The following is an 18739-nucleotide window of genomic DNA, read 5'->3' on the forward strand; positions in this document are numbered from 1 at the left end:
AGAGGTAAAGGCTAAAGCCAAACATGTGCCTTATTTATAGGGTTCTTTCCAACCACACAAATATAATTTTCTACGTCTTTGTCCTATTTTAATAACTGTGATGATTCCATTTATTAAAGGAACGTTATTTCTGTTCTAGGAGGATGGAAGATCTGGAACAGTGCCCAGGACAAAGTAGTAGCCCAATTATATTTGTTGAAAACATTAATGAAGCATGATGTCCTATTATGTTTAAAAATGCTATGAGATTACATAGTGTTCTCCAGTCCTTGTTGTTGGTGTTCCACATATACTTGTTATTTGAACTATTATGATGGGAAATAAACACAACATACCCAGCCTATTCTAGATAAGTTTCGAGTCTGCCAGAATAAGAGCTTTCACTGTGTTTGTTTGTTTTTCCTACAATTTGTACTCACAGGTCTACTGCAGCAACTAATTGTTAAAGAGAAGCCTCTGACCATCTATACAAAACACACCAGTAAACAATAAACAAGCTGTTCTTATTTTCTATAAAGATGTATATTCAAGTCCAGCGGTCTTTTTCCGTATCCACAGAAACCAGAACTCTGTTTACTTAGAAATACCTTTAAAAAAAATGTAGGGGAAGAAAAAAAAAAAAGAGAGAAGTGAAAAGCCAGTTCTCTTGAAATTATTGTTTATAGATTTGTAGACTTCTTAGTATGAAGGAACAGTGAAATAAGGTCATATAAAATTTTAGATGTGCTGAACCATCCATTTATTTTGCTTATGTAGTAGTTCTGAATCTAATTCTAAATTCTCTAAATCTCGGCTTATGGATGTCTCTTGACCTACTGGAAAGGTAGAAAGAGAGCTGATTAGGAACTACCTATTCATCCCAAAGTCCCAGTTAAGGCTACTCTGATCATGCTACCACTGATACAGTATTTCTGAGAAAGGCAGCACCTTATTATGAAACTTTCAAAAATAGCATTCATCAGCAATAACCTGTACAGAACACTGTGGGGAAAATATAAGATTTTAAGTTGAAGAGATAGAATTACAGAGCAAATCCAATTATTCACACAACCAAATTATTAAAGAGAAATATGTGAAGCACCTCCCCAATTGGAGAAGAAATACAGCATACATAAAGTTAATTGAGCACAAACCTGAGAACCACACTGTTCTAATTCTGTGAAAATGGCTTATAACATCTGGGACTTTTAGTTATACTCTCTCTCTGTGCTTTTGTTTCTTTATGCATAAAAGAGAATGGTAGAACCTTTTCCCATGGGGTTGGAAGTAGATTATATATATAAATACTCAGAAGAATGACTGGTGGGTAATAAGTACTTTTTGTTGCCAAAAATTTTGATCAAATATAATTGCTGTATGTCAAGTCTTATTCATTAAATTCTGTTCTCAAGCAAATAACGCACCAATCCTGTTTATACAGAAACAAAACTAAGATTTACCACACTTAGTAACTTTGCTGAAGTCCACATGTCTATCATATTTTGAAGCCAAAGTTAGAACCAAAGCCCATCATAATTGAAAACCATTCTGTTAAAACTCTGTCATCTGACTTTCAGGAACAATTCAGGCAATACCGAATTTTGAAAGTCATTGAGGTTGTGTAGACCCTTCCTGTAAATCCCCAATTGTTTGGTGTTTGGATTTTTCCCTTTTGGTTTTTTCTTAATTCCTGAAATTCATCTTATTTTCACTGCATTGCTTTATTGACTTTCTCAGTTTGATCTTCAATAAACTCAGTTTCCTTTTTGCCTCTGGCATCTATTCTCATCATAGATTTTCTTTACTGTGTACACTTCCATCCTTTGCTAGGAGCTGATTATAACTTGAGAGTTCCTTGTGTTGCATGTTACAGAAACTATGCACAACCTGCAAGAATTTTGTTCAATAGGAAAACAAGGAGGCTTCCCTTTTTGCTTTTTTTAAATGATAATAAAGATTCTGAACTTTGTCTGACATACTTTGGACATGTTGCAAGGAGAGACCAGTCCTTGGAGAAGGACATCATGCTTGGGAGGGTGAAGGGACAGAACAGGAAAGAAAGGCCCTCTATGAGGTAGATTGATTCGGTGACTGGGGTAATTGGGATGGGTGTGTTGGAGACAATGAGATTGGCACAGGACAGAGCAGGGTTTATGGTTGTTGTATGTAGGGTCACTATGAGTCTCAGGTGACTTGATGGCACATAACAACAACAACAATAAGTATTCAAAGTTTCAATGCTAACAATATGTTTGGAAAATCTTGTGTAGCTGGTTTGGTTGATGGACAAATGTTAAATCCATCTCACTCACTCACTTACTCGTTTATGTCCAGGCAAACCCAACCCATCGTTGACTTTCTAGCAGAATTACAGAGCGTGTAAATACTCTGGGAGGATATTGCCATGCTTCTCTCATGAAGCAGTTGGTGGATTTGAACATCAGTGTTAGCACTGGAAGTGTAATTCCCTAAGTAATGAGTATATTCTGCCTCAAATAATTTTATATGTTTAGTCAAGGTAGTTTTTACATATTTTACAGCTATTTAAAAATATCAAGCCATTTGACCAGATTTTTTAAGAATAGCTGATTCACACAAAAGTTTTATAAAACTAATTTCAGAAAATAGCTGTTTCTTAAAAGAGAAAGGAGAAGAGTATGCTGGATTTGCCTCCATTTTTATAGTGGCATGCTAGGATGATTGATTAAAATGTATTTCTCAATACTCTACATTTTTTATTCCATTTTTAAAAGCTTGTTAATGCTTAAGATATTTTAGCCATAAGGAAATAAAACAAAGTTAAAATATTTTCTGGCTTTGGCAATACATTATTGAATTAAAGGGAAAATGGAATTAAAATGCTATTAAATAACAATAAAAAGGTCAGAAATATCTCATGATGTGAGTTGTTATATTTTTAAAAAATAATTTTTTGGAGCTACTTAAGGTAATTTTCAAGGAGATTCTAATGGGTTAGCCTATAGAGAGTTGTGCTGCTAACTATAAGAAGACACTTCTTTGACTGTTCAAATCCACCAGCAGCTCTGAGAGAGGTAGATAGGCAATCTCCTCACTTGTGATTTATAGCCTCTGCAAACTAGCTGGAGGGTAGCGTGAACATAGTAGACAAAAGAAATAAAAAGGCATGTTGCAAAATGCAAAATTATATTTGAATTTATGAATGAGGATAGTCTTTACCATGGTTAAGGTTTATCCCAGATAAACAATAAATTCAATTTAAATAATAATAATAATTATTGTTCCTAAAATAACCTCTTCATCTTCTCTCACCTGTGATAGTTAGAAGTACTCTTGTCCCTATTACCAACATCATTGCAGAAATACTGTGGTTTTGATGTGTTACTATTGTTATTGCTGGGTGCCGTTGAATTGATATGACTTATGAACAGCAAACCTGAACCCTGTCCTATCCTGTACCTTCCTCATCATCTCCGACACAGTAGAGCCCATTGCTGAAGTCACTGTGTCAATCCATCTCTTTGGGGGCCTTCCTCTCCTTCTCTGATCCTCCATCTTTCCAAGTATGATGTCCCTTCCCAAGAAATAGCCTTGCTACATGTCCAAAGTATAGCTTTACTGGTTTTGCCTCTGAGGAGCACTCTGGCTGACCCTTTTCCAAGACATATCTATTTGTTCTTTTAGCTTTCCACAAAATATTAAGTACTCTTTTCAGCACCACAATTCAAAGATTTCAATTCTTCTTCTTTCATCCTTATTCATTGTTGTTGTGTTATCAGGTTTGACAATGCTTTGACAATGACTAGTAACAATCCTACGAACAACAGATGAGACACAGATCCCTTACCTTACCTTGAAAGTTCTGTTGATTTGTAACTTGAGTGTTTCCCATCTTTATATTCAATTGTAATTTCTCTCATAAAAGCATCTTGCCTTAGAATCTTTTGTAATTAGTAATGACCCTTAGATACATGTGTCTGACATCATAAATATTTGCTGGTTACTTGAATTAAACAAAAAGATAATATCTATCTAAATCATTAATATTAGCAAAGACTTATCTGATAAGAAGAATCCTATAGTAGGGAATTTGAGGGGGAAAAGTATCTTAGTTAAAAGAAATAAAAGTTTAAAGTCTCTAAGATAAAAATTATCTTGGAGTGCTTCATAGATAATAGAATGGAATTCAGATAAAAAAATTGTAGTAGCTGGACTGTAGAGCATTATAGGATATGGTAAGTGTCTAGGTCCTGTCAGATTATAATGAATTGTTTCTATGTGAGTTTAAGGAAGAGAGTTATTAAATTTATTTTTTTAAAAAACTTGATTTTTCTAGTGCATTAATGTATACAGTTGTGAAATTGAAAGTTAAAAAGCAATTACCATTGCTCAATGAGAGATGTGGTGGCTCGGACAACAAGATAGAAATATATTTTGATGCTATATTGGAAGCCGTTTTAATTGAAACGACCATAGGAGGAAAACAGAGAAACAATAGACTCTAGTAGAAATTTCCTAGTCATTTGGCTTGAAATGACTATGACCACCTTTAAAATTCCTGAAATGGGCAATGTTGTTAATGTGCCCTCGAGTCACCTGTGACTTATAGCGACACTATATACAACAGCTCTGAAACCTGCCATGCCCTGAACCAGCTCACTGACTCTGACACATCTACCCTGATTGCCCCAGTTATGGTTTTAATCCATTTCATCCTGGGTCTTCTTCTCTTGTGCTATCCTTCCACCATTCCAAGCATGATATTCTTCTCCAAGAACTGATCCCTCCTGGCCACGTGACCGAAGTATGTGAGATGGAGCTTCAAAATCTGAGCCTCCAAGGAGAAACTTGGTTTCAATCTCTCTAAGACAGACCTATTTGTTTTCTTGGTGGTGCATAGTATGTCAAGACTCTTTCCTATAACCACAACTCAAATGCATCAATTTTCTGTTATCCTTAGTCATTGTCCATCTCTTGGATGCATAGCAAGTAATTGTGAAGAACATGGCCTGAATCAAGTGCACCTTAGTCTCTAGACTGACATCGATGCTTTTTGATACTCTGGAGAGGTCCCTGACAGCAGATTTTCCCAATGCAATTCCACTTTTGATTTCCTGACTGCTGGCGCCAAGTACGTTGATTGTAGAGCCAAGCTAAGTGATTGTTGACAACGTCAATCTCTTCTCTATCTATCATGGTGTTTCCAATTGGCCCAGTGGTGAGAATCTTTGTCTTCTTGATGTTGAGCTTCAATCCAAAGAAAGACTCAATATGGGGATATACACATCATTAATCTTATTTGGGCCATGCTAATTGATGGTGTTAATACCACGGAACTGACAGTCAAGAAATCAGTGATGTGTTTCACTGGGCAAATATGATGTCAAGACCTTTTTAAAGTGGTAAAGAGTAAGGGTGTCAGGTTAAAGACTAAGGTGTTCCTGATACAAATCAGATTTTCAATTTCTTCATGAGCATATAAAAGTTAAACAGTTTGTAAGGGAGACCAAAGGCTTATTCTGAATTATTATGTTGGCAAAAGTATTGAATATACTGTTGTTTTTGTCATGTACCATTGAGTCAGAACTGACTCATAGATGACCCTCTAGCAAGTTTCCGGAGGCAGTAATTACATAGGAAGAGATTGCCCATCCTTCTCCTGCAGAGCAGATGGCAGAATAAAATCTCATGCCTTCAAGATTGCAGCGCAGATTCTTACCTTCAGGCCACCAAAGCTCATTGCATATAATATAAAATGTTAAAACACTTGCTGCTTTGACCGAAGACTAGAGTCTTCAATACGGATTATATCTCAACTTAAAAAAAAAATCCTTCACCACTGAACCAAGAATCGTAGATGGAGGTATGACTGAAGTTGTCAATTATTTAACTTTACTTGGTTCCACGATCATACCTCTGGTAAAAGCAGTCAAGAAATCATTGTTGTTGTTTTAAGCGCCCTTAAGTTAAGTATGACTTATAGCAACCCTGATAACAACAGATCTGAACCCTGTCCTATCCTGCGCCATCCTTATCATCTTCAACACGTTTTAGCCCATTGCCACTGACACTTATATCAATACATCTTGTTGAAGATCTACTTCTCCTCCACTGATCTTCACCTTTCCATGCATGAGGTTCCTTTCCAAGGAACCTAACAACACGCCCAAAGTATGTGAGTTGAAACTCCACCATCCTTGTCTCCAAAGAGTACTCTGGATGCACTTTCTCCAAGACATATCTGTTCCTCTGGTTGTCTATGGGATAGTCAATACTCTTCTCCAACACCACAGCTCAAACGCATCGATTCTTCTACTGTCATCCTTATTTGTTTTCCAGCTCAGATGCATTAGCAGATGATTGGAAAGACTATGGCTTGAATCAGGCACACCTTAGCCTTTAAATTGACATCATTGCTCTTCAAAACTTTGCAAAGGTCCCTGACTGAAGACTTAACCATGATATATGTCTCATGATCTCCCCTGACTGCTGTTACATTGCTGCTGTTGCATTGATTGTGGATTCAAGCAAGATGAACGAGATCATTACATTGGGAAAATCTACTGTCAAAAACCTCTTCGAAGTGATAAAAAGCAAAGATGTCATTTTAAAGCCTAAAGTGGGCCTAATCTAAGCCATGGTCTGTCAATTTCTTTACATTCATCTGCAGTTGTGTTGGCAATGTGTGCTGAATATCGGATGGACTGCCAAAAGAGTAAGCAAACAGGGGGCTCCTTAGAGTCAAGGATGATGAAACTTCATCTCGTATACCTTGGGAGCACTGTCAGGAGAGGTCTGTCCTTTGAAAAAGATATTATATTGGGAAAAGAGGAATATCAGAGAAAGAAAGGGAGATATTCAACAAGATGGATTGACCCTATGACTGGGAAAAGAGCTCAATTTTACCATGAGAGTGAGGATGGAGCCAGGATGGGGCAAGGTTCAGATCTGTTGCTCATAGGGCCAAATTTGGTGACACGAACCAACACTTCCAAACAATAAGATAGGTTGCTGAAAGAAAGAAACAAATATTTGTTTAAATAATTATAGTAAGAGTGTTCCTTAAAAGCAAAAATTGTGTGACTTCTCATATATACTTAAGGTGTGTGTGTGTGTGTGTGTGTGTATATATATATGTGTGTGTGTGTGTGTGACTTCTCATACACATCCTTAAGACTCATTATCATGAAGGGCGAGTCCTTGAAAATCCTTTCCATGATTGAAAAGGTAGAAGTGTGGCAAGGAAGAGGAAGCTCCTCTACAAGAGGGACTGACAGTCCTGCTACAATGGGCTTCAGCACAACATAGGTTGTAGGGCTGGTGCAAGAGTGAGTAACATTTCAGTCTGTTGTATAGGAGTTTCTATGAAGTAGGGTTTAAAAACTACAGTTCAAAGTGTTACACGGACAGTCGTGCATGAGCCTGAAACTTAAAGAAAGTGAATATTGTTATTTTAATCCTAAATAAACTCTTCAAAATTATTGTCTTCATGCTTAATTCACTCTCAAATGATTATGGATTTGCAAACATATAACAACCACCTATCTAAGATCTGAGGCTGTGAATTTTAATGGGAAGAGACAACCCTACTTTTCTCCAAGGACCACCTGATGGATTCAAAGTTTGGGTACTGTGCTACACTGGCTGCTAACCTAAAGGTCAGTGGTTCAAATCTATCAGTAACTTTGAGAGAGAAAGATGGACAGACTCCCCTTATACAGCTTTTCCAGCTTCAGAACCTGATTGTCATGAGTTGGAGTTGCCTCTAGGGCAGTGAAATTTGGTTTATGTTAAATTCAGAGCACTTAAATGACTCAGCTCAACTGTCTTCTGACTCTCAAACTAAGACTTGTTTGAGTTTCATTGTTTCAACTGTAATTTGTAATGAAGGAAGACAGCATATTCAGTCTACTGCAATATAAGTATCGTATGATTGATAAAAGTTGTGTCTGAGGAGGGAGATAATGTTGTCATTGCTGAGAAAGAATAAAGATGGGAGTAGGGAATCAGTGAATCTTTCTTGGGTTAGTGATTGACATTATTTAAAGAGACAGAGTTCCAATAGACTGTGTTGATGGCAGAGACTTTCTGTCTGAACCAGTCTGGAGGATCATATGGATAGTAAAAGAATGAAAAATCCTTGATATATGCTTGTCAATTGTAACCTGAGGGTTATTAGATGAAAGGATTTGGGTATGGGTAGAGTTAGTGAGAAGGCAAGGGTATTAATGGTAAATGCTGCATTTCATGATTAAGACGGTCAGATTTTATTTTTAAAATAAAAACTCTTGTGTAGGTTTTTTGGTCGGGGTAGATGACTGAGGAGAGCTACAGTGGCTTGGAGTATAAGGACTTGTCAACCCAAAGGCAAGAGGTAGGAATCCACCAGTGGCTTCTTGAAAGAAAAAGATTGGCAATGCCCTACAATGTGATTTATAGTAAAATTGGCTGGATTTTATAAAGTAAAACTTTGGGTCAGTTCCTATTCCATGGCAATGAGAAAAAGAGAGATGTCTGAAATTAAAATTGTGTCAAGTTTTTACCCCTTCCTCTGTAATCTGCTCATTAGAGAAAAGTAAAAAAAAAAAAAAAAGCCAAAGAGGACCAAAAGCCAACTATTTAACAAATAGAAAAGAAAAACGATAAGTGACCTACACAAATGTCAAAAATTATCGAAAAAGTTGGGAACAAACTTAAATTAAAGCACCAGTGTTCTAGTATCTCATGATCTTTTAGACTCTATGATCTATCTTTAAAATTCCATCTACTACTATTACTATTTGCTTTCATATTGCTTCATCACTTTACCTCTCATTTTCTATGTTGTATGGACTCTCTTTTATTGACGGTATTCTGTGACATGGGTGGCTGTTACAACGTTGTTTTTCAAGTTTATCTACCCTCCCTTCCACAAAACCCAAACAATTATGATAGCAAAACAAAACCTGCACAAACAGCAGCTATAAACATTAAGTTATGAGATCCCCTGGACATCCCAAAATATACGAATGAAGAGAAAAATCACTGACGACAACAACAAGATCTTCATAGTCACAATGACTGTGAACTTAAAAAAAAGAAAAGAATGTAAGGGACCTCTGGTTACCTGTTGTCCAGATAAACATACCATGTATAGTCCCTGGAAATTATATTGATCTAGTATGAAAATGTCAATGCAAACTGGAAAAGAACTTTTTAATGCCAACTATGTAGTTGAGTAGAAGACACTATACTTAGCCCAGAAGTGTGGTTAGTGCTCAAAAAACTATGAAATCCATGCAGCTGAAACTCTCTTCTTCGATGAAGACACACATTAAAATCAGAGAATAGAATCTAATTATCAAGACAGGAACAACAGGTATAACATAGTTATTGTCACTGTTATTAATGATTTAGTAGATACTACAACTATCCCTTTCCATTTTATGATCTGATTTTGTTGTGCTTTTAGGTGCTATCCAGTTGACTACAACTCATTGTAAGCCAATGAACAATGGACCTGAACCCTACCCTATCCTGTGCCATATTCATCTACTCAAATATATTTAAGCTCATTGTCAGTCTCTGTCAGTCCATCTTGTTGAACATCTTCCTCTTCTCTGACCCTCAACCTTTCCCAGAATTATATTCTTATCCAAGGACTGGCTTCTCCTAAAAACATGCTCAGAATATGGGAGGTAAAGTTTCATCATCTTTACCTCAAAGGGACAACCTGGTTGCACCTTCTCCAAGACATAGTTGCTTGGTTTTTTATGGAAGCTCATTGATTCAGTGTTCTACTCCAACACCAAGAAATGAAGACATAAATTCTTCTTCTGTGATCCTTAGTCATTACTCACCTTTCAAATTCAGTGCAAGTAATTGAAAAGATCATAAATTGGATCAGGCATGCATTAGTCTGAAGACTTAAATCATTGTTCTTCAGCACTCTGGAGATGTCTTGGAAGCAAATTTTCCCAATACCACACACCTTTTGATTTCTTGACTGCTAGCACCAAGGGTTAGCACCAAGGATTACAGATCCAGATTCTTAATCTGGTGTGAGAAGCCAATCAGTTGAAAGAAGTATTTTCTTGGGAGTATGACTTACATTCAAGAAGGGATGTTCTGGCAATCTTGTATTCTCCTTGCAATCGTGTCATTTTCTTCATGTCTACGCTGGGTGCTTGGGATGTAAACAGCTGGTGGGCTCCCATCTGTCACCTAGCCTGAACAGTTTGAATTCTCTAACTCCAGGAAACATGAGAGACATTTCATTGCTTGATAACCAGAGGTGCTAAAAACAAGACACTACAAACCTTGTTAGGATAATCAAGATCATAAAACAATTGCAATACATTTTAAAATTCCTGATATATTGTTGCATCATCATCTTTACCATTCTTCCTTGTTGCCATTGAGTCAGAAGTGACTCGTAGCCGATTGTCCATTGAGTTTCTTGGCCTGTAAGTCACAACCAAGATGACTGGTCACCTTTCTCCTTAGTAGCCCCTGGTGGTTCAGAACCACCAGCAAGGATCCTATAAGTTAGCAGCTCGACTCCTTAATGTCTATGTTGTCAGAGCACCAGAATCTCATTTTTTCATGTAATGACTTTCTCAAGTTTGTAAATGTTGCCATGTCTTTGACTTCAAAGTGATAGAAAGCTCAAAATAATCGGCTTATCTCAAAGGATGGTTTATCATAAGCACAAGAGAGCATCTCCTTAAGCCAGATATTTCAGTGATACTTATACTCAGAAAATATTGGCAGCAACACTCAATTGCCATCAGAACTTTTTCTTAAACTTTTCTATTACTTCTGCTGGTTTGTGCCTATTGCATCTTTTTTTTTTTTACCTTATTTTTTGTGGTTTATTTGTTTATTTTTTTCACCAGTTCTTTAGTCTATATGTCTTCTTCAGTCCATCTAGCTCCCATCAACAGCAAAGACACCCAATGTTCTAGATTTCAGGTAAATTGGTTTCTTTTGCTGGTGACACTAGTGAAAGTTCTGGGAATGACTGAGTTATTTCCATTTCCAGCAGGTGTTAACTTTGAGCAAGTTTTCTATCATTGCAATATTTACAGGAATAAAGTATGAAGAGGAACTAATCCTGACTGGAAAATACAGAGAAAGTTTATATTAGTAATTTTATAAGTAGACAAATTACTGATTGATGTGACAGATTAGTAACTATATTTGCAAAAAAAATGGTCAATAACATTTGCTAGATATAGTTTTAGTAAGAATGTACACTTTTGCTTAGTGATAATGCAATGTATTTTGAAATTTGTATATACACATGAATAGATTTTGTTTGAAGGTTCAATATAACTTAGAGTTAACTGCTATAACAAAATACTATCGCTGATATTTTAAATTTGGAAAGTAGTTCATAACATCTTTAAGCCTTTATAATATACCAGAAGTAGATAAGACAATAACACCATTGATGAAATTGCTTTAATGCTGGTTCTTAACAAGAGGCAATTGGAAACATTAACTTGTTAGTCATTAGAAATATTGGACATCAACCAGCAAAACTATTCAAAAGGAGAAGCAAGGTACAAATCCCCTAAAGGGATTACTAGAGTGGATCCTATGAATAGAAATAAACTAGAAAAAAACAGGAGCAATCCCATTAGGAAACGCACTGTGGCAACTGATTTCTAGATATTACAAATTAGATTTGAAATACTACCTGAACTTGGCAAATAAATACCCAAACTGGTAAAAATTATAAAGCCAAATTGAATGAAAGTTTGTTTGGTTTTTTGTGTTTTTTTTTCTAATAACTGCAGTAACTTTTTAAAAGAATTATGTATGAAATGATGATGCTTTGGTAACACAACACAGTTTTCATGTTTACAGTTTTAAGAAATGCAAACATACCTATACATGTTGTTGTTGTGTACCGTAGAGCCACAACTGACCCGTACTTGATCCTCTGGAGGATTTTCAGAGGCAGTTAATGTCACAGGAGGAGACTGCCCACCCTTCTCTCATAGAGCAGCTGATGGCCTCAAACTGTGTGCCTTCAGAATTGCTGCACAACTTCTTGCCCCTGGGCCACCAGAGCTCCCTATCTATACATGAGAGGTATAAAAACAAAACAAACAGACAAAAACCCCACCAAAAATGAAAAGAAAAGGTCAAGAAAGTTTTCAGAACTAGATTGTACAGAAATTTATAATTATTGTAAAGAATCCATTGAAAGAAATTGCTGTAAAGGATCATTATAGGGAATTCCAGATTATCCTTGATAACGTTCTCTCCTCATCCTTGGCATTCAATTGGTCACTCAGTCCTATAGATCTAGCCCAGGAATGTCCATCTAAATAATTTTGCAACTCTTCTTCCTTTCACCGCACTTGGTCTCCTCTCAAGGTCTCTTCTTCGTACAATTATAACAACCCCTCTCCTAAGCACCAGCTGTTCTCTAATCACACTGCTGCTTGAGCTGCCCTTCTCAATTATTTTAAAAACTTGAACTTATTACCTAGACTTTTAAGATAATGTTCTGGCAGCATGATAAAGTTCAGATACTCAGAGCACAGAACAATTATGCCTCAACTTGTGTCTCCAAGTAGTAAACCACTCCCTACCTTTCAACACCATTGAGCCACCCATCTGCCTCATGTGCATTGAATAACAGTTTCTTTGGAATATCAAGCTTCAGTACCCTTGCTTTTGAATTTGACTTTGCATTTTCTTGTATCTTTTAATGTTTTGTAGTCATTGTCCTCTGCCTGTGCTACAGGGGATGCTCCTTTCATGTGAATTTATACAACACATTCAACCTATTAAAGTTCTTTCTGGGTTTTTCTAGAGGGTAGAAGTGTTTCATTGACCTGAGTACTACTAGCAGAAATGTAAAAGTTCTTGATAATAAGAAAGAAAAAAAGTAGCTGCATACTACTGGCTAACAGCAGATTTTTGACAGAGAGCATAGAAATTAAGAATGTGTGTCTTGAAACCTACATTTGGTATTAGAAAGTCACTTGAACTGCTTGGTTCTGGTGTTGAAAAAGTGCTGTTGTTGGAAAACTTGAACTTCTTGGGGGTTCTTAGGATAACAATGCCAAACTTTACATACTGTAAAGATAATCAGTGTCTGTTCCATAGTGTGTCCTTAGCAATGTTAGTTCTTGTAACTAGGGTGTCCATGGGTAGTTCACATGGTTAATGTGCTCATGCGTCAGCCAAAAGACTGGAGCATTGGATGAAAGACCTGGTTATCTACCTTAGTAAAAGCAAGACTTTGGTAAGAGCTGAGCTGCAAACCCAACGACACACAGTTCTAATCCACCAGCTCCCATGCGAGAACGATGAGCAGTCTCCTCCTGTGCTATTTATTGCCCCTGAAAATCCATTAGAGAGTCATCTCCAACTCAACAGCACATAACAATAACAAGCACTGGCCTAACTTGACAGCAACTGGTTTATTCTGAATATCTAAAAGCCAGCTTCATTGTTATGCAGTTGTGCGATGAATCAGACACAGGGGAAGAATGTGGAGTTAAAAAAAATATCCAATTCATGAGATGCTTGAGAGAAAGAAAAATCATTGTCACTACAAGGGTGAATAGTGTTATAGCCCTCGACCCAGCAATGGCTTACTGGTTTCCGCCATGACTATATGGATTCTTGTGGCGGTGACAGAATTATTGAGAACCCTACTGAGTGACCACCATGACACAAGCACATTGTCATTGAAGCCACGTAACCTCATAGCAGAGCCATCTGTGAAAACTTCAGAGCAATATGTGCTGGGAACCAGAGGGGGTCCTAGAGGAGAAGATGTAATAGATCTGGTGAGGTTGGAGCTTAACATGACGTATCGCACTATTTCAGAATTCAATTCTACTCCCAAGTTGGTGCATCCAAAGATAATTACTTACTATTATAGATATATTCCTGGAGCCTACTGCAAAGAATGTGATCTAATAGGACTCAGTAAGTTCTTGCTGAATGAATTAACGCTGAATCTTCACTTCCTCTTGGCAATCAATATTTTAATTACATTGGTGGCAGTTATGGTTAATTCATGAAGCACTAATGGGAAACAAGCACATTCTACAGGAAGAAAATATAGAACAGAATGCAACAAATAGCACTGTGGATACCATTAGGTAAATATATTAGTCCCTCTTCTCCCTTGCCTGTGTACTACGATCCAAGTGTCCTGTGGAGGCAAGAATGGTGAAGCTTTGTCTCACATACATTGAGCATGTTGCTAGAAGAGGCTATTTCTTAGAGAGGGATACGTGGATATTGTATAAATAGTAAATAGCATATTTCTAAAATTTAAAAGTGGGGTATGGAGAAAGGGTACAAAAATTGAAATAGAAAGGGGAGACAATCATTTAGGAATAGAATTGCCAGGAAGCATGAGGCAAGGACGGTGACGCTTCCTCTCACGTTCTTTTAGCATGTTAGGAGGGGTTGTTCTTTGGAAAGGGACATCATGCTCAGAAAAATAGAAGATCAGCAAAAGAGAGGACAACCCTGAATGAGATAGATGGGCACAGTGACTGCAGCAATGAGCTCCAGCGTGTCAGGGATGATGAGGATGGCACAGGAGAGGGCGGGCTGCAGGTCTGCTGTTCCTCGGGTCATTATGAACTATGCTTAACCCAATGGTACCTAATAACAATAGGGTTTAGGGTAGTGCTTGAGAACGAATACATATTCCTAAATTTGTTCCTTAATTTCAATCTTGACTTCTCCCGATGCCTTTCCCCTGGCTCATCAAGAAAGATCGTTTTCAAATAGTGTGCTTGCTATCCCTTTAAAAGGATATTATTTTGGCTTTTAATATCAATTAGAATGAGAGTAAGAATAGTTCTAACGCTCATTTTGGTGAATTGTAAAGAAACAATCTAGAGGGCCTTTGCTAAAATACATGAAAGACTTAAAGGGGTGCTGCCTAAGTTTGTCTGAGGGAAGTCATATGTATCATTGTTTTTAGGGAGGTGGGGAAAGACTTTTTGCCATAGAGTATTTTACAAGGTGGCATCTTGATTTTCATGTACTTCCTCACTAGTATCCAGCAGTTTCTCTCGTGAACACTACTGATTCCCATGATCTACTAAAACGAGTCACTGGTTTGACAAAGGAAGTCATATGGGGGTGTGGGGAGGTTGTGCAATAGTAACTCTTCAGCGTAGCCCATTTTGTTCAGTGCATGAAACATGTTTGCTTATTTGCACCATCAACTGGGTTACTTTTGTGACTTCACTATGGTTAAGCAAAATGGAGAGAAAATGAATCAAATAGCATCATTGCTTTATTTTCCCAGTCTTTCCTTTCTTCCCACTATTACATCAAGATGGATGGTGAAAAGAGACCTCTAACTGCATGCAATTTGACAAGCAAATATAAAGAAGAAATGTCAAAGAGCAGTTACAAGCTGCTCCTGTAATGAAACACAGGCAATGTCCCTTTTACTGGCAACTTCCATTTGCCCTTTGGTGTGTTATAGAATTGCACTTATTTGAAAGAGTTGAACCACCTACTTCAGACTCAGTAAGTTGATACAAACTCATGTCGTTGTTTTTGTTAGGTACCATCAAGCTGAAATAACTCATAACAATCCCAAGAACAATATGCTGGAGTCTTCTACTCTCCTGTGCTATCATAACGGTCTTTGTCATGGTCAAGCTCACTGTTAGATCACTGTGTCAGTTCATCTTGCTGAGACTCTTCCTCCCTTTCACTGACCTTCTACTTTTCCCAATACGATGTATCTTTCTAAGGACTGGTGCCTCCTGACAATATGCCCAATGTAAGTGTGACAGAGTTTTAACATCCATACCTCTAAGGCACACCCTCATTACGCTTCCTTCAAGACAGATCTGTTTGGTCTGTTGGCAGATACATTCGCCAGTGACCGTATGAGACAGAGTAAAGCTGTCCAGGAAAGTAGAACCAACCAACCTCACAAACAAATTGTTCACTACAATCATCTATACATGCTTTATTGTCATTTTTTAAATATTGGAAAGACTTCAAGCTTTCCCTTGCTAAAGTAAAGCTAAATAAGAACCGTATGCACCTGTTCTAGCTTTCTTACAAATTCTTAAAGACACCGTTAGGAACTGATATCATTTATAAGCTACACAGGAAAGATGGCAAATAAAGATTGGTCCTTTTCTTTGTCTAGTACATCACAGATTTATTAACATAGTTCAAAAAGGACCCCACAGAAGTACTACTTGTGAGTTAGCATTCAGTTGGCAGATCGAGGATGACCTGCAACTTTTAAACACTTTTCCAAATGGAAGCACGTTATAAAGCTGATCCAAAGGTTGAGAAAAGATATACCAAGAACTTGTTTGAGAAAGACAAAAACAAAAATAACAACAACAAAAAAGCCAACTAGTGTGGTTTTTATAGAATTCTGTTTTTAAGAAGGAAAATAGTAAAACTACTCTGGATCTTTTCAAAGCGAAATGTTTTATTTTGGTCCTGAACTCTGTCTCTTTAGTTTTTTCAGAAATGACAGCAAAAGTATAGCAAAGTGGTACAATGTCTAATTATAAGAATTTTTTAAAGGAATAAATAAAGAGCTTGGTAGAAAAGATCCAAGGAGGACAAACATATTCATTACAGAACTGTCTTGAAATAGTAGGTATATAAATAATGTGATAATTATGAAAACATCATACTATCTAACATATATTTACATCTCAACCACATGAATCTGTAGTGTTGAGAGTGGAAGACCAGAGGTCACTGGATAGAGCGCTGTCCATTGTTGTTATTGTGTGCCATCTACCTGGTTCTGACTCAAAGACCCTGAAGGACAGAATGACACTGATTCACTAGATTTCCTAGGAAGAAATCTTCTAAGCCACATAATTAGCTATCACACCATTAAGTTAATTAGCACCAGTAAGTCAAGGCATTTTTTTCTCCTGGACGCTGTCTGGCATGGTGACTTTGCGTTTCCTTTTCTTTTTTCTGGTGCGAACCAACCTACCTTTCAGTTGGCAAAGTTAATGAAACGTAATTATCTTGTCAGTCAGCCCTTGAAATAAAGACATAGAAGTAAGATTGTGTCCTCATTACTATTAAAAGATCCTTTTAAAGCCTTATTTGCAGACCATATGCCTCACTTGTGAGCTTCTGAACTCTCCTCTGATCCTCTTGATATGAAATCCTTGGGGTGGGTATTCATGGGGTCTAAACAACTTTTCCACATCTTTTCTCCTATTTAGATGGCCTCTCCATCTCACTGTAGTTTCTGTTGACAGTGCCATTTAAGGAAACAGTACAGCTTATGCCAAAGAGCTGCTAGAGCTGAAAACGTTAAAGAGCTATCACAATGCTGGGCTTCACGCGGAAGTAGACACTAAAGGGAAATGATGCACAAGTAAAAATAATGACTTCCACCTCTATTGCCATCCAGCCAGAACCGAATCATAGCTCACTCTCAATTGGATCCATAAGCTGTAAATCACACAGGAGGATATTGACCATCTTTCTCCCGTGGAGAACCTGGTGGGTTTGAACCACAGTGCAACTCCTTATCCGCTACACCATGAGAGTTCACTATTAAAGAAGTGTACAATCTACAATTCAGGTTGGAAACAGGATACAATTTTTTTTTTTCAGTCAACACAGCTTCTCAGACATGTTTTCAGGCTCATTGACCTTCAGCCTCGTGAATTTAGGTTGGTGTTACAAAACTTCTCATTAGTCTTGTCAATTATGCCATTCCTCCCTACCCCTGGGGTCCTAAGCCAGCATGTAGCATGTAGTGTGACCAGTTCCTGGTCAGTTTTGCTTCACATCGGTGGCTGCAAACAGACTTCCTGCTCCTGGATGTCTCAGTCTTTCTCCAACTCATGCAGTAATTTCTCTGGCCCCATAGGATGTTCGCTGCATTCTCTGCTTCTTCTCACTAATAGCAAGATTTCTGTTTTCTACACCTGAATCGGCTCAATTCAAGTCTGGCAAGAAGGATGCAATTTACCAGTTCTCTCATTAGAAGTGTACACAATTTGTTCTCAGGCTGCCATTTACCTTATTCACATCATTTGCAGAGTACCATCCAGCCATGTGGCGAAAAATAAAAGTCAATGGTTAGGAAAGCAATTTTGACTATACCATACTGTCCTCTCCAAATTTTCTCTGGACTCTATTACCAGCACGAGGGTTTGTATGCTTGCACTATTAATTATGCAAAATATTTCCAGAAAAAAAGCTTCTGACTTTGTATTTATCACATTAGAGTTTAAAGCTCTCAAGTCAATGAACTTAAGTATTGTGAAGCTATTATGAGGTACTTTCTAATTCTCCATTAATAATTAATAATATAGGGGGGCTCTGGTGGTGCAGTCTATTGAGCATTAAGCTGATAGCACAAAGATCAAGCCTCTCTGAGTGTCAGAATTCACCTACAGTAGTACAATGGGAGAAAAATGGTCAATATTCTTTGAGATTGATGACTTTGGAAACCCAGTGAAAGATCAATTATGTTCTGACTTCAAAGCAATGAGTTGAGTTGTCGAATGACAACTCTGACACAGATGGATTGAAAATGACTTGATAGTAATTGGCTCAGTAATTTGAGGGTTTTTTTTATTTTCCCTCCTTTTTTTATTGGGAAAAACGTATTGGGGGTATAAGGAGGTGAGGGTTGGGGGCAGAAAGGTGAGGATGGGCCAGAATGCAGTTGCAGAGCTACACAGTTTGGTCAGTGGGGGGAGCAGGTGAAGGAAATGATGAGGGTCCAGAGGGGACTAGATACTACAGAGGAATGACAAGCATTTTCCAATGGTAATTAAACCAA

This window comes from Elephantulus edwardii, unplaced genomic scaffold, assembly GCF_000299155.1.
Source record: "Elephantulus edwardii isolate Elephantulus edwardi_28Jun2011 unplaced genomic scaffold, EleEdw1.0 scaffold00077, whole genome shotgun sequence".
NCBI classification, from domain to species: Eukaryota; Metazoa; Chordata; class Mammalia; order Macroscelidea; family Macroscelididae; genus Elephantulus; species Elephantulus edwardii.